At 43.5% G+C, this 17,898-nt stretch overlaps 1 long non-coding RNA gene across 1 annotated transcript in view; it reads right to left on the bottom strand.

Moving 5' to 3' along the window:
* Positions 1 to 5,680: 5,680 nt before the first annotated feature.
* Positions 5,681 to 17,898, bottom strand: part of LOC122541285 — a 26,194-nt gene continuing 13,976 nt past the window's right edge. The window contains exon 2 of the long non-coding RNA XR_006309552.1: positions 5,681 to 6,614. This is a non-coding gene — a long non-coding RNA (uncharacterized LOC122541285). The remainder of the gene's footprint in view (positions 6,615 to 17,898) is intronic.

Raw genomic sequence — 17,898 nt, 5'->3', positions numbered from 1 at the left:
ATCTTCCTCAAATATGGATGCCCACAGAATTCTGTCATCATTCTCCACCTTTTTCACAATGACTTCCAAGCTGTAGTCTTCACCAACACATCCACCACATGCATGAGCAGGATGTGACAGACAGAACTAAGTAATTCTACAATCAACCTATTAGATCTAAACCCTACAGTCCTGTCACATCCAATCATGAATGATGTTGAACAATTAAGCAGCTCATTGCAGGAGGTGTATCCACATATATCTGCAATGATCACCAATGGGAGAGCCCAGTAAATCAATGCAAATATAAAGCTGAACCCATCACAAAATTCTTCAGACAGAAATGCTCATGGGATGATCTATCTTGACCTCCTCTAGTGAGTGAAAGCTGGGGCCTTGACAACATCCCAGCAATGGGACAGATGACATGTGCTCCAGAACATGCTGTACCCCTGGGCAAGCGGTTCCTGCTGAGCTACAGCACTGACATCTTCCTGAGAGAGTGGAAATGTGCCCAGGTATGTGCTGTGTGTAAATAACAGGACAAAGCCAACCCGGCGAATTCCCACCCCATCAATATGATATCGATCATGAAAATGTGAATGAAAGCTTAATCAACAGTGCTATGAAGCAGCACCTACAGACCAACAACCTGCTCAGTGACACCACTCAGCTCCTGACCTCATTTCAGTCTTAGTCCAAACATGGACAAAAAGAGCTGAATTCCAGAGCTGGGGAGAGGCTGATTGTACTTAACAATAGAGCTGCATTTGGCCTGGCGTGGCTTCACGGAGACTGAACAAAACTGGAGGCAACGTAAATCAGGGGAAACTCTCCACTGGGTGGAGTCATCCCTGGCAGAAAAGAAGAAAGTTGTGGTTCTTTGAGGTCAGTCGTCACAGCTGCAGGGCATCTCTGCAGGAGTTCCTCAAAGGAGTGTCTTAGGCCTGACCACCTTCAGTAATTTCATCAATGGACTTCCTTCCATCATAGGGTCAGACATGGGGATATTAGCAAATGATTACACTGTGTTCAGCAGCATATGTGACTACTCAGATACTGAAGCACTCCTTATCCAAATGTAGGCAGACTTGGACAATATGCAGGCTTGGAATGAAAAGTGGAAAATAGCATACATGACACAAAAGTGCCAGACAATGATCAAGTCTAACAACAGAGAATCCAACAATCGTCCTTTGATATTCAATGGGGTTACCGTTGTTGATTCCTCAACTATTACCATCTTGAGATTATCATTGACCAGAAACTGAACTGGACTTTCCATTTAAATACAGTGGTGTCAAGGCAGGCCACAAGCTTGGAATACTGCAGGAAATATACCTGAAGTATATTTCTCACAGACTAATCCAGCAACAATCGAACATAGTCAGGCTCACTTTTCCAAAAACGTCTCAGACAACACTACGACAATCTCAGGGCAGGTTCTGTCCCACTGGCAAGACAGAGCCAGCAGAGGTATCAGCCCCGTGGTATACAGTCAAGGGTGGGGGAAGCGGGGGGCAGGGGGAGCATACCCTGGAAGTGTGCATTGATGCCTGCCCCCATGAAGCCTCATGGCATCAAGTTAAATACAGGCACAGAAACATTCTGCTGATTATCAATTACCACATCCCTTGAATTTCCCTGTTTGATCACAACATTTGATGAGAAGGATGAGGAAGCACTTTTCATCTTATTTGAAAAGGTGGCTAAACAAATGTGGTGGCCAGTGACCATGTGGGTTTTGTTGATTCAAACAAAATGTGTAGGTAGGGCTAGTGAGATATTCGCATCACTATCAGAGGAGGTATCTGGGGAGTATGAGAAGGTGAATTAGGCCATCTTAAGAGCATATGAGCTTATGCCAGCAGCCTACATACAACATTTCAGGAATTTAATGAGGGACCCTGGTCAAACCTACATTGAGTTTGAAAGAAACACACAATATTCACTTAGATAAGTGGATAAGGGCATTAAAGATAGAGCAAGCCTAGAAAGACAACTATTTTGGAGGAGTTCATTACTTCCTGAAGTAACAAGAACTGATGTGGAAGAGCAGAGAGTTAAAATGGCAAGATTAGCTGCTGAAGTGGCTGATGATTATGAGTTGTCCATAAATTAAAGTTTGGCTTCGAGAATCAGTTTCAATCAATGAGGCATAGAAACTGGGGAAAACAGAAATCCTCATGTGGATAGGGAAAGGTAGATCTCAGTGAGGATTATAAGGATAACCTTCCACAGGGTAAAAAGGAAACCCTGGGAGGGGACAGAGAAGTGTTTAGATTAGATGGAAACCATCTGCCAGTGTGGAAACAGGCCCTTCGGCTCAACAAGTCCACACCGCCCTGCCCCCCTACATTTACCCCTTCACCTAATACTACGAGCAATTTAGCATGGCCAATTCACCTTGCCTGCACATTTTTGGATTGTGGGGAGGAAACCAGAGCATCCAGAGGAAACCCACACAGACATGGGGAGAATGTGCAAATTCCACGCAGAGAGTCGCCTGAGGTGGGAATTGAACCCGGGTCTCTGGCGCTGTGAGTCAGCATTGCTAACCACTGTGCCACCATGCCACCCGGAGCTCCAGTGTTTTCACTGTAATGAAGTAGGCCACATGAAATCAGTGTTGATGGGTTAGGGAAAGCACTGGGAAGCCCGAGGTAGGAAAGCAGGATAAACCAGTGAATTTTGTTGCAGTGGTAATGGAAAGCTGGAAAGCTGCACCAGAATGGACAAGTTGGTTGGAGTTTGGTTAAGGAGGAAGCGACAGATCTTCTTAAACCACATACCTGTGAAGGTAAAGTTTATTCTCATAGGCCAGGAGCAGCAGGTAAAAAGGTCACAATACTAAGAGACAGGATCCTCTCAATCTTTGATGTTGAAAGATGAGGAGATATGTACCTTTGAAGGACTATTGCCAGAAAGGGTTCTAGTAACGGGAATTCACGGTGAGACAAAAAAGCGCTCAATTATGTAAAGTGAGATTAGAGTGGAAAGAGAAGAGTGAAGAGGGCATGGTTGGAGTACTGGCTCTCAGATCCAGGAATAAAATTTGCCCTTGCTAATGATATAACTGATTCACCAGTACTATGGTTGAAAAGCCAGTAGGAACTCAGGCAACTGAATTGTTGCAGGACAAATATTCTGGAATTTTTCCTGACAGTGTGGTAACAAGGTCACAAAGTCACCATTTGAAACAAGAGAGATCAATGAGTACAGATAAGAAGCTTGAAGTGGATTTAGCAGAGATCCTGTTTGATGAGATGGTTGAGACAAAGCAGGAGCAGATAGATGACAATGCAGACTTCTTTAGGTCAGATAAATTAACTGAATTACAACAGAAAGATGAAAATTTAAAGCAGTTGTATCAAAAGACATACCATAAAAAGGAGTCCCTGAGTGTTATTACTTTAAAACTCATGTCTTAATAAGGAAATGGAAAATATCACATATCCAGGCAGATGAGAAATGGGCAGAAATTCATCAAATCGTATTGCCAGTGGGATATGGGAAAGAAGTATTGCGATTGGGACATGAGCTACCATTTGGGGGTAATTTAGGAGTGCGGAAAACATAAGCTGAAATACAAAAACATTTTTACTGGCCTGGACTGCACAAGGATGTAGTTGAATTTTGCCAGATATGTAATACATGTCAGGTAATTGTAAAACCACAGGCAGTAATAAAACCCACACCTTTAATACCTCTTCCTGCATTTCCAGAACCATTTACAAGAGTCTTAATTGATTGCATAGGTCCACTACCTCAAACAAAAAATGGAATTCAATATTTGTTAACAATAATGGAAGTGTGGACTAGATTTCCAGATGCCATTCCATTGCACAATATCACAGCTAAAAGGATTGTAGAGGGATTACTCAAACTTTTCACGAGATATGGACTACTAACAGAGCTACAATCAGATCAAGGGTCAAACATCACATCCAAACTATTTAAGGAGGCTATGGATAGCTTGGGAATAAAACAATTCAAGTCTACTGTGTATCATCCAGAATTACAGGGAGCATTGGAAAAATGTCATCAGACATTTAAGATCATGTTGAGGGCTTATAGTCAAGACCATCCATATAATTGGGGTAAGGGAAATCCTTTTGTACTTTTTGCAATCAGCGATGGATCAAATGGATCAACCAAACTCAGGCCATTGAATTAGTTTTGCAGCATGAAGTGAAAAGGACAGTTAAAATTAGTTAAGGAGAAACTGGTAAGTCAGAATTTAGAGACCATATATTTGGACTATATGTTAAATTTTAGGAATGATTAAATGGAGCTGGGGATGAAATAGGAAGCAGAAAAGAATCTTTAGTGATCTTTATGGATGGTGCGAGGACTGTTAGCTCTATGGAGTCTCTTTTGACTTCAGTTAAGGAATGGCAATAAATTACTCAGCAAGGAGGTAGTGATCCCACTTGGAACAAATGTTATATAATGCATCCTTTCGTTAAATAGTTAGAGGTTGCTAAAAGTCATCAACCTCTGAAATCTAAATGTAAGGAAAATGCTGGTGTACAGAAGGAGGCACCTTCCAGTGCCTTGATGGAGCTGTATCCCCATGTGGCTTGAATCTCAGGAGGATGCAGTTATGGAGAACATCCTCCTGGCCTCCTGTGTGAGAACAGCAGGCCCGGCCTCTTCACCCTTCATATTGCCAGGATGTAGACCATACAACTGGCCTGCCCACAGCCCCACATGATTCTACCCAACCCACTATGATAGATCTGGCAGTTAGACTAAAATGCATAACCTAGATATGGCATCTGGGATGCTTTCCACCACCTCGGATGCAAATAAACCTTCTAGTTCCACCCCTCCCATCACCCAACTACCCTGACTAATTGTCAGTGATTTAGCTGTCCTGAAGCCTTGGTCCCCTTTGAGGTTTGAAGTATGATCAATGGAGCTCCGAACCCACTGAAGAAGCCTATCCCCTTTCATAACTGGCTGGTCCAAACCTGCCAGATTAATGACCCCTTCCCCGGGGATGTTCCTCTCCGACTCAAAGTTGCATGTGGCACCTCCTGGGCGGCTGTTCAGGATTCCTTTTCAGTCCCTGCCGCAAAAATGGGGATTGGATCGAGGAACCCACAGAGTAGCCGCGGGTCAGGGAAACATCCCCCGAGATGAGTGTCTCCAGAGCCGAGCTACGCAGGACATCTCAAATAGGGCCAAGCAGCATTGGACTTTGGGAGGTCACATGAGGCCTTCAAAAGAAAGGGGAACCCCTTGTTGATGTCGTCACCCATTTTAAGGGCACGTGGGAATAATCCACAGGAGGAAATTATCCTTTGGTGGTATAGACTGCGCTAAATTGTGTTGAGCCCCAGATAGCTCAGGCTTTCAATTTTACCAACCTCACCTGGCAAGAAAAAATTGGGAGGCTGTAGTTACCTCCCTCACATATATGGACCGACAAGGTCAATTCAATAAGAGGTCTGAGGGTCCCAAAACCAGTTTGTCCAATATCGCGAAATTTATAACAAAAGGACCCGAAGATATTCCCACCTCAGTTAGACTTGAGGGCAGGGTCTGTTTCGGTCTATTTGCCATTGGTGTGCTCAGAAGGGTCATTCGGCTCGAGATTGTCGGGTGCAGTTTGCTGCTCCTCCTGTAACTGCAGAGATTCAGCCCTCTGTGCCTTCCCCAACTTTTACACTCACCGGTCCCTTCCAGACTATACAACAGGGAAGCCATGAAGTATTATCAGTACAGGATGCCTTGATCCAGCTATCTTCCTCTCCTTTTGAAGACCCAATGATGGAAACTGATGTTCAGGGGAAGCATGTTATGGTTTTAGTTGTCTCTGGCGCGACTATTTCATCTGCACCCCCCTCTGTGGAACTTCCGATGGTACTGAAACTGTCTCCAACCACTAAAGGAGACACTTTGTGGGAACCTTTGGATTACTGTATTCTCTGATGAGACCGGTTACATCTCACACGCACACACTCGTCTGCCTATTGGTCCGTGCTTTTTCTCCGGTATCAGCCACCTCCACCTCATGACTATTTTCCCCCAATGCTCCTAGCAGCCCTCCCCTTTTCCCCGTGGGGTCTCCACAAAAATCATGTGGGGTTGGTGCTTTCTGCTCTGCTGAATCATGTTACTGTCTGTCCCGCCACGGTCTTCCCTTGTGTTCGTCAATATAGATTGTCCCCTGACGATGAAATAGGCATTCGGCCTGTTACTGGTGCTCTGCTCGCTCAGGGAGTGTCGCGTCCTACTAAACCTCCCTGTAAAACTCCGATTTTTACCTGTTCCTAAACTGGGCAGGAACAATGAGTAGCATTTTGTTCAGCATTTGCATGCCGTAAATCAGATTATTATTCCCATGGCAAAGATCATCTCTTATACCAATGTCATATTTTGCTTGTTACCCCTGGATTCGGCTTGTTGCGCTGTCATAGACCTTTGTTCAATGTTTTGTTCCATTCCCACACATGAGGATATCCAGGAACTCTTTGCCTTCATGTACAGGAGCCAATAATTCACCTGAACTTGTCTTCTGCAGCGCGATATGGAAAGCCTGGCAGTTTATGCAGTGATGCGAAGGGATCTGTCTCAGCTCTCTCTGCCTTGTGGCAGCACTGTGTTGCAATATGCTGATGACAACCCTGTGGATATGATGAGGAGGTGCCGGTGTTAGATTGGGATGGATAGAGTTAAAAATCACACAACACCAGGTTATCATCCAACAGATTTATCACATGCACATACTCACACGCACATACTCACACTCTCTCCGACACACAAACACTCTCTCTTTTCCTCATATGCATACTGGGGTGAATTTACATTTGCAGAATTGTATTTTGCAGATACATTCTATTTTGTTCAAAAAGCACACAATCTGTCGGTGGTCAATGCAAGCAGCAAATCCATGGGTCATTATATAAATTCCTACTTTGGAAACAGAACCAGTCTGACTCAAGATTGGAATACAGAGAGACTCAAACCTCACACCTTTAATGCACTGTCTGAGCAGAGATGTCTTTTTTAAAAATATAACCTTAGGTTATCTCGGGAATGTGACTTGAAATAAGTACTGGGATTTACATATTAATTGAAACCTGCAAACCATTCTAAAAGATGAAAGACTTAACAGCAATCTAGATTTGGTCAATATATTGTATCAGTTGCATGACACAATGATTTTTAGCTCTAAATTCTGTGTCTTATGATCTTGTCCCACTAGTGATCTGATGAAGGAGCAGTGCTCCAAAAGCTAGTGCTTCCAACTAAACCGGTTAGACTATAACCTGGTGTTGTATGGATGCAATTCCTGGGCCTCCTCAGCCTGGAAACGACTGAAACTAGAAATATATGGCCTTATAGTAGGTGTGCCAAAAGTACCCATCAGTTATGCAATGTTAACATCATACAAGGTGTATCACACTTTAAAGTTGTTTTTAACTCAGAATATGCAAGGTATGGGTCTGGGTCTGGGAAGAGTTAACCATCTTTCCTCCACTGCAATAAGGGGTCAAAAAGAGTATCAGATGCTTTGCAACGTTGTTTCTTGTAAGTTAAGCCTCCTCTGTCTGGGAGATTTTCCAGGATTCCCTTGTAACGCTTCTCAAGGACGCATGGGAGATCACAACCTGCAAGGAATCCACTACAGACGAAGATATGGAAACTAAAAGTGTCTTCTAGCAAGTATGCATACAAGGAAGGGGCAGGTTGCAGGCACATGTCAGACAGAGAAGCGATTTGAATTACTCCTGATCCCATACAGAGATCACTGACAATTCTCATGTGACACACTGGGTTTGTCAATACGTGGTGTGGAAGGCAGAGTGTATTTTTCCCTGTGTAGAACACCTGGGCAGAACCCCTTGCACTGGTGCCTGGAGTCTTGGGTTCAACCTTCAGAGAAGCCTCAGATGCTCAGAAACACGGCTTCCCCTATGTTATGGGAATAAAGCGACTAAGACGATCAATATACCTTTATGTATCTGGCCTATCAAAATGACTATATGGCAGGAAAAGAAAGTGCCTGTTGGGTATGTACCCATTCTCAGGCAGGTATCCCCTTGTGGCATGTATCTTTTTGCTAGCCAGAAGTTGCTGAAAGGCTTATACACCAAAACTCTTCAGGTGAACCTGATAACTCCGAGGATGTGCTGGAGTAGAGGTCAGCAAGGTACACTCTGGCCTGATTCCAAGATTGGTAGCAATCTGACTACACAGATCCCATATGCCCCCTTTCCTTGTAGTCCTTAACAAAACTTACAGCAACACCAGTTGCTTCACATGACACAGGAACACCTCTGACTAGATCCCATTTCAGTGCCAGTAATGTTCTTTTATTATCCCCTGGATTGAACATATCCAAACCTTGGCGAGCCAGGGTAACTCTTTGTTTAATTGCTCCCTGTGGAAAGACTCGGTTGCCCAGGTTGTGGAGGGGCGGAGATTCCAACTGAACCTCTTGCAATGGCACCTATTTTACTTGTGGTCTTAAGGCCTATCTGTGACTTGCCTCACGTTTGAGAGGGTGTGTTATAGGAGATATGTAGTCCCTCACATCACAGTTTTGGATGAGTTACCTTCATCCCTGAAGCCCAAGAGATCCCTCACCAGATTCCTTACCTGGGTTAGGATGTTTTCTCCATCTTTTGGAATCTATCTGCATTCCCAAGAATTGAGCAAATTAAAAACAGTATTGGAAACTGTCGCCAATGATACTGCCTGAGGCCCCGACTGAGATCAATGCTGAACTCATTGCAATTAGAACAGTGGCCCTTCAGAACCGCTTGGTCTTGGATTGTCTATTATCCAAAAGGAGGCTGGTATTTGTGCTTTTATTGGGCAGGAATGCTGTAGCTACATACAACTCAAAAAATGTCTCTAATTTGGTGACTCACATTCACAAGAAAGTCAAGAGATTAAGCTGCCCTTTTGATTCCGATGATCTTTTTTGCCTCCTTAGTCACTGGAGTAGGATCCTCCTTAGTCACTGGAGTCCTCACCTTTACTACCATACTCCTCATACTTTGCCTCAGATGTAAAATTACAGGTTATTGTTGTACACAGTTTGTTCTACCACATTTCTGCTCCAAAACTGGTGATTATGTATCAGACCATACCCAATGACAATGAACAGACGTGTAAGTAGTGACCTTTTTCAGAAGGATGTGTGTCCCCTTTATTGGATGAGCTGATATCCTAAACTTAGGTGCTGATGTGGAAGACCAACAAAGAGTGAATTATATAAGTCGTAAGAACTTGGCATACTGCTGCATGATGGGATACTTGACAAAAGTTAAATGGGACCTGGCTCTCGGGTCACAGCTGTAGTGGAAAAATACTGCTGGAGAAAAAGACTGAGGTTGTGGAGGCCGTCCACCCCGTCGACAGTTTCCTATGCTCTGAGCTTGTCCAACCTGTCCCTCCAACTCAGATCATTGAATCCAGGCAACATCCTTGTAAATTTCTTCCCCTCTCCTTCCAGTTTAATAACATCCTTCCTATTACAATGTGACCAAAACTGAACACAATATTCAAAGTGCGGTCTCACCAACGGCCTATATAACTGCAACATAACTTCCAACTTGTATGCTCAATGCCCTGTCTGATGAAGGCCAGTGTGCCAAAAGCCTTCTTCACTGCCCAGTCTAGCTGCAACTCCACTTTTAGAGAGCCATGCACCTGAACTCCTTAAGGACTACCATTTGCCATGAAACTCCTACCTTGATTTGACTTTCCAAAAAATGCAAGGCCTCACACTTACTTATATTAAACTCCATTTGCAATTTCTCGGCCTACTTCCCTAGGTGATCAAGGTCCTGCTGCAATTTCTGATAATGTTCCTCACTGTCCACAATACTGCCAATTTTAGCATCATGAGCAAATTTATTGATTATGCCTTGTACATTCAAATACTGATATAGATAACAGCGCTCCACTAGACACAGGCCTGTAGTCCAACAAGCATGCTTCCACTATTACCCTCTGCTTCCTACCATCGAGCCAATTTTGCATCCAATTTGCTTGCCCTTCAGCTTGCCCTGGATTCTGTGTTCTAACCTTCCAGAGAACCCTGTCATGTGGAACCTTAATCAAACGCTTTATTAAAATACATATAGACTCCGTCTACCACCCTGCCCTCAACCTTTCAGGTCACTTCATTAAAGAACACCCAACAAATTTGTGAGGCATGACCTCCACGCACAAAGCCATGCTGACTACTCCTAATCAAACCAAATGTCTTTCCAAATATATGCCTTATTTCTCAGAATCCTCTCAAGTAACTTACCCACCACACGTTAAGCATATTGGCCTATAGTTCCCAGGTTTTTCTTTGCAGCCCTCTATAATGGCACAACATTTGCTGCCCTCCAGACTTCCTGGACCTCGCCCTTGGCTGACAATGATGCAAAAATTTCAGCCAGGGCCCCAGCAATTTCTTCTCTAGCCTCTTGCAGCATTCTTGGACATGTTTGGTCAGGACCAGGTGATTTATCCACCTTCATACATTTTAATACATACAACACCTCTTCTGCTGTATATGGGCTGGTCTTGAAATCACACCTCCTGGCTCAGAGTTAGTGACACTACCACTGTGCCACAACAGCCCTCCTTGTATAGATCAATTTGCTGCAAAACTGTATTTGTTCAATTCCTGCATCACTTGAGGTTCCCTTAAATGGTCCAACTTCTCAACCTAACATTTTTCTTTTTCCGCACCATACTTCATACATAACATCTTTCTACATACATAATCACTAAAGCAATTCAGTTCTGTACAGTAGCATTTAAGAAATATAGAGGAACAAAGGAGGTGGAGTGGCATTTTCGATTAGGGATAACATTGCGTTGCACTTATGGAGGTTATTTGGGGAGTGCATCCAGTGAAGTTTTTTGGGTGGAATTGAGAAATAAAAAAAAAAAGGATGATCACCTTATTGAGATTGTACTGTAGATCCCCCAACAGTTAAAGCAAATTTGTAATGAGATCTCAGTTATCTGTAAGAATAATAGGTTGGTAATGATAGGGGTTTTTAAATTTCCAAACATAGACTGGGACTTCCAAAATAATAAGGGCTGAGATGGAGAGGAATTTCTTAAGTGTATACAAGAAAATATTTTTATCTTGTATGTTGATGTATCTATTAGAGAACGAGGAAAACTTGACCTTCTCTTATGAAATAAGACCGGGCAAGTGACTGAGGTGTCAGTCCAGGAGTACTTTGGGGCCAGGAATCATACTTCTATCAGTTTTAAAATAATTACGGGAAAGGATAGTGTTATGGACCAGGCCAGACACCTTCAATACGTTTTAATAAGGTAGCCCAGACCCTAATAGTTTTTGTTGTTTTAGGCAGATGAAAGGTGGACATTCCAGGTATGACACAGCTGGTCAAACCACTTGAAGCAAAACAAAATTTCTAAATACTATGAATGAAACACAAACAAAAGAAAACAAAATTTTGAGTAACACCTTATTTGAAAACCTAATCAATTCTATCATAATTTAACAAAGCTCTTCCAATCCTTGCAACATCCCATAAACATACCCTTTGGCGAAAGGTGTGTACAATTTCATGAGCGGCACAAATAGGGTGAATTCACTCAGTCTTTTTTTCCCCCCAAGATTATGAAATCAGGGACTAAAGGGCATCAATTTAAGGTTAGAAGGGAAAAAATAAGAGGGAAGCTGGAGGGCAACTTTTTTCTTTATACACACAGAAGGTGGTGTGCATATGGAAAGAGTTGCCAGCAGATGGGTTGAGGCAGATACGTTAACATTTAAATGGCATTTGGAGAAATAAATAGAGTTAGAAGGATATGGGCCAAGTGCAGGAAAAATGCGGTTTGCATGGACAGACATTTTAGTCAGCAGGGACCAGTTTGCACCAAAAGGCCTGTCTCTGTGCTGTGGAACCCTTCTGATGCTATGACCCAATCACTTCAGTGATGTATTTATGGGTAAGTGATTAGGAATTCTCTCTCAATGCAAGGGTACAATTGTGGTTAGGATTTCTTTGTCATGGTTGATATGCAGTGAGTTTCAGACAGTGTATTTGTCTTGGTTAAACCCCTGCCAGATGACACTGCAAGCTTTGCATTTCCCCAAGTCCCCCCAATGTTTGTATCTAAGTCTTCAACTGTGCACTTTATCAACCCAGCATCCCAGCCTCAGGGAAAGAAAACATATCACACCGAGCTGTGTACTATCTCCCCTTGGAAGCCAGGGTGTTATTCAAGTCAATAACCTCCTCCCTCTTTCCCCCACCTTGTGTGATCCCTTTCCATTCGGTATCAGCTCCTGACCTTATGCATTGAATTCTCCCCCTTTAGTATTGTAAGTCCCTGTTTCCCTGCCTTGTAGGACTCCAATCCTACAGTTAAAACTTCTCATGTTCCCTCCGGCAGCAGCAGTCCCTGATTAGCCCTTGACTTTTAGTGGCCAGGGCCCCAGCATAGATCAGGCTCCATTGTCTTGAGAGACTTAGCTGGACAAAGTGCCCTGACTGCTTTCCCATGACAGGTTGCACCTGGATTCAGACAGCAGTCCATGACCAGCTCTTGGCACTGAAGAGATGCAATTCCCTCATCCGGACTGTTGATGACCATTCAGCTGTCTGACCACATCTAAACTGCTGGGTAGTTATCATATACTGCCATTGACCTATTGTACAACTTGACTGAAGGGTATCACCCCAGACTTGACTGAGGCCTACTTATTAGATTTTGAGACAAGATCAACTGGGTGAAACATGTGGTATGTTGGGCATTAAGAGTCACACAACTTGAAACATTAAATCTTTTTTACTTATGCAGGTACTGCTGAAGCTGCTTAGCTTTGTGTTTTCACTAAACAGCATTGCAAGACAAAACTGAGCCACTGTGCTACCCTATCATTAGCACTGCTGCCTCACAGCACCAGGGACTCAGGTTCAAATCCAAACTCAGGTGACTGTGTGGAGTTTGCACATTCTCCTAGTGCCTGTGTAGGTTTCTTCCAGGTGCTCTGTTTTCTCCCACTGTTGAAAGTTGTACAGGTTAGATGGATTGGTCATGCTAAATCACCCGTTGTATCCATGGATGTGCAGGTGGATTAGTCATAGGAATGTAGGGCTGAAGGGACAAGGTGGGATTGAGTGGGATAGCCTTCGAAGGGTCAGTGTGGACTTGATGGACCGAATGGCTTATTTCTATACTATAGGGATTCTATTCTTATCTGTGATATTGTGGTCCTTCCAAAAGAGGTCTAGCCCAGAGGCAAAAAGTACAAAAAGGCAAAGTGAGACACCAGGGGGTACAACAATCTGAACCAAGATATTAACTGAGCTGCCTGAAATGCAGCCCTAGTCCAGTCCGTGAGCTGTACTCTTTTGGTCAAATTATCCTGAGAGCTTGGCAGTGCAGACAAGTGTGGTAATAAAGCAATTTCTGTGATTTAACAAAGTATAATTTTGGCAGTTGCCAAATGTTACATGTTGAATTCCAGTGTCTACAGACATGGGGTGCATGTGGCTGTCACCCATGGGGCAGACCGAGATGTTAATGTCACCTGTCCAAGATAGATGTCTGGAAGAGCAAGCAGCAAGCTGGTGTCACAGATTCTCATTTTTGTGTTGCACGTTCTCACCACCTCATTGCTTTTTGGCAGTTGGTAGAATAGGAATCTATATATTAGTGAGGCAAGATAAGTAGTAATGAGCATGAATAGGCACCTTGCCATTTACTAGTAATAATCTCATGTTAGCCTCCAGAATTTGCTTGGTAAATTTGACCTGAGATCTCAACGACAAGAAAGGCCTTACTTCACATCGAAAACAATTCTTCCAAATGATTCACTACCATTGACATTTCTTTGGGGTTCACGATCAATTACCAAATTAAGGGCAGTCAACTGACTCCAGGTTGGCAGCCCACAGCCAGCATATTATTGTGAGGAGGAAGAAAGTTCCCTTGGCTACAGAGCTGTTAAAGAAAAAAAAACAGCAGTCAGCATAAGTAATTTTCTCATGGTTTATTGAGTTTGCAAAGAAACATCAGTTTAGGTATATCACATTTATCTAATTTACTAATAAAGTATATAATAGTGACAATTGGTATCATTGACTGATACCAGAGGACAAACAGACTGACAGCACAAAATGTTTTAATCTTGTTAAATTGGTGGAGTTGCTCCTGCTCTCATGGAGATGGTCGCAAACTCTTCCCTTGACCTTCCTCTGCTTCTTCTGGTCCATCTTTTACCTGCCTAATGAAGGCTGCTCTAATGAGTGACAGGCTAGTGAGATTGGCTTTCTACAAGGTCTGCTTAATGAGAACTATCCTCAGAACTTCTCTGCCCCAATAAATTATATTTCCAGGGGCATGTAGTTCACACGATGTTAATCAATTGTCTGAACTCTTTTGGCCAGTGGCTATGGTGCAACTGCATTGGAAGTACAAGAAATAGCAGCTTATATAATCCTTTGGATGAAACTGCTTGTGGAATGGAAAGTGAGGAACAAAAATGGATCATGTCAGTGTGGTGGGAGGGAAGAGAAGTCGGTGGTGAGGGCAGAAGTGTGGGAAATGGGTGGGACATGGCTCAGGTCCTGGTCAATCCTAGTGAGGTTTCCACCAGTCTTCACTTTCTACCCACCAGCATCTTTCTGATTGGATTATTGTCACATATACCTAGATACAGTGAAACGTTCTATTTGCCCACAGTACTAGTAGTTTGTTGTATTCCTAATGCACTTTGTATAGTGCAAAGCAAAGAATACAATGTTATGGCTGCAGAGAGTGAGATTTAAATTCAAATTAAATTCAATGGTCCATTCAGAAATCAAATAATATATCTAAATCTTCAAATCATTTGGGAGGCAGAAAGGGTTATTGAGAAGTGTTACAGGAGATAGTCACCTTAGGTACAAAAAAAAAGGCAGGTGGGTTACAGTCAGGGGATGGAAAAGGATAGTGTGGCCATGCCCCTCAATGGGTATACTGTTTTGGATAGTGTTAGGGGAATGACTTAATAGGAATAAGTCATGGGGTACAGGTCCCTGGCACAGAGTCTGTCCCTGTTGCTCAGAATGGAAGAAGGGAGAGGAGAAGAGCTTTATCATTGGGGTCTGCATAGTTAGGGGGGACAGATAGGAGGTTCTGTGGGAACGAGAGAGACTCAGACGAGATCAGATGGGATTGAAGTTCACGAGGAGGTGTTAACAATTCTGGAAAGTGTGAAAATAGATAAGACCCGGCCAGATGGGATTTATTAGAGGATTATCTGGGAAGCCAGGGAAGAGATTGCAGAGCCTTTGCCTTTGAACTTTAAGTTGTCATTGCCTACTGGAATAGCGCCAGAAGACTGGCAGATAGCAAATGTTGTCCCCTTGTTCGAGAAGGGGAGTAGAGACAACCCTGGTAATTAGAGAGCAGTGAGCCTTACTCCGGTTGTGGTAAAGTGTTGGAAAAAGGTTATAAGAGATAGGATTTGTAACCATCTAAAAAGGATTAGGTTGATTAGGGATAGTCAACATGGTTTTGTAAAGGGTCAGTCGTGCCACACAAACCTTAGAGTTCTTAGAGATAGTGACCAAACAGGCAGATAAGAGTAAAGTGGTTGATGTAGTGTTCATAGGCTTCTGCAAGGTGTCTGATATGGTTCCCCACGGTAGGCTATTGCACAAAGTACAGGGGCATGGAATTGAGGGTATGTTAGTGGTTTGGATCAGAAATTGGATAGCTGAAAGAAGATAAAGGGTGGCGGTTGATGGGAAATGTTCATCCTGGAGTTCAGTTACTAGTGGTTTACCACCAGGATCTGTTCTGTTTCGGGTTCACTAACATATGTCATTTTTATAAGTGACCTAGATGAGGGCGTAGAAGGATGTGTTAGTAACTTCGCGGATAACACCAAGTTCAGTGGAGTTGTAGATAGCACTGAAGGATGTTGCAAGTTAGAGGGACATCGATAAGTTGCAGAGCTGGGCTGAGGGGTAGAAAATGGAGATTAATGTGGAAAAGTGTGAGATGGTTCACTCTGGAAGGAGCAACAGGAATAAAGATTCTAGGCAGTGTAGGTGAGCAGATAGATCGGTGTCCATAAACATAGATCCCTGAAAGTTGCCACCCAGGGTGATAGGGTTTTTAAGACTATGGTGTGTTAGGTTTTATTGGCTGAGGTATTGAGTTTTGCAGCCACGAGGTCATGTTGCAGCTGTATAAAACTCTGGTGTGGCCGCACTTGGAGTACTGCATACAGTTCTAGTCACTGCATTATAGGAAGGATGTGGAAGCTTTGGAAAGGGTTCACAGGAGATTGACTAGGAGGTTGAGGGGTGACTTAATTGTGACAGAAGATAATCAGAGGGTGATATAGGGTGGACAGCGAGAGCCTTCTTCCTCAGATGGTGATGGCTAAATTGACGGGACACAGCTTTAAATCGAGAGGTGATAAATATAGGACAGCTGTCAGAGGTAGTTTCCTTACTCAGTAGTAGGGGCGTGAAATACACTACCTGAAACAGGAGTAGACTCAAATTTAAGAGCATTTAAATGGTCATTGGATAAACATATGGATGAAAATGGATTAGTGTGGGATAGATAAGCTTCAGATTGGTTCCCCAGGTCAGCGCAACATCAAGGGCTGAAGTGCCTGTACTGCAATGTTCTATGCTCTCTGTTCTAATAGTGGGGAAGCGGTTCTTGAATCTACATACAAGTGTATACAAAGTTTTATATCTTCTGCCTGATGGAATAGAGTATAACCCAGGTGGGAGAGGTCTGGATTATGTTAGTTGCTTTCCCAAGGCAGCAGGAAGTACAGATGGAGTCAATGGTTGGAAATCTTGTTTGCGTGGTGGACTGGGCTGTGCTCACGACACTTTGTAGTTCTTTGTTGCCTTGGGATAGGATGCATTCTGTCTGTATTCAAAGAAAGATTATTTGCCATTTCCAGCAGGATGCCACGTGATAGAGATTCGAGGAATAGGGAAAGAGAACACTTAAATGCGTGGCTACAGGGATGGTGCAGGAGGGAGGGATTCCGGTTTTTGGATAACTGGGGTTCTTTCTGGGGACGGTGGGACCTCTATAAACAGGATGGTCTACACCTGAACCTGAGGGGCACCAGTATCCTTGAGGGGAGGTTTGCTAGTGCTCTTGGGGGGGGTTTAAACTAACTCTGCAGGGGCATGGGAACCCAGATTGTAGCTGCAGGGTGCAGGGCCTGGAGTGTAGGGAGGTTAGGAACATGGCACCAATTTCCAAGGAGGGTGTCTGTAAACAGGAAAGTGGCTTGAAGTGTGTATACTTCAATGCAAGAAGTATACGAAATAAGGTAGGTGAACTTGCAGCGTGGGTTGGTACCTGGGACTTCGATGTTGTGGCTATTACGGAGACATGGCTAGAACAGGGACAGGATTGGCTGGTGCAGGTTCCAGGATTTAAATGTTTGAGTAGGGGCAGAGGGGGGGGTAAAAGAGGGGGAGGTGTGGCATTGCTTGTCAAAGATAATATTACAGTGGTGGAAAGGACGATGGATGAGGACTTGCCATCTGAGGTAGTTTGGGCTGAGGTTAGGAATAGGAAAGGTGAGCTCACCCTGTTAGGAGTTTTTTACAGGCCTCCTAATAGTCCTAGAATCATTGAAGAAAGGATAGGGAAGGCGATTCAGGAGATGAGTGACAGTAATAGGGTGGTTGTTATGGGGGACTTTAACTTTCCTGATATTAATTGGGAAAGCTATAGCTCAAGTTCGTTAGATGGGACAGTGTTTGTTCAATGTGTGCAGGAGAGTTTCCTGACACAATATGTAGACAGGCCAACAAGAGGTGACGCCATACTGGATTTGGTTCTGGGTAACGAACCAGGCCAGGTGTTAGAATTAGAGGTAGGTGAGCACTTTGGGGATAGTGACCATAATTCAGTGATTTTTACTCTCGTGATGGA

The sequence above is a fragment of the Chiloscyllium plagiosum genome, chromosome 37, assembly GCF_004010195.1.
Source record: "Chiloscyllium plagiosum isolate BGI_BamShark_2017 chromosome 37, ASM401019v2, whole genome shotgun sequence".
Taxonomy (NCBI): domain Eukaryota; kingdom Metazoa; phylum Chordata; class Chondrichthyes; order Orectolobiformes; family Hemiscylliidae; genus Chiloscyllium; species Chiloscyllium plagiosum.
This window is presented reverse-complemented; position numbering and strand designations above follow the sequence as displayed.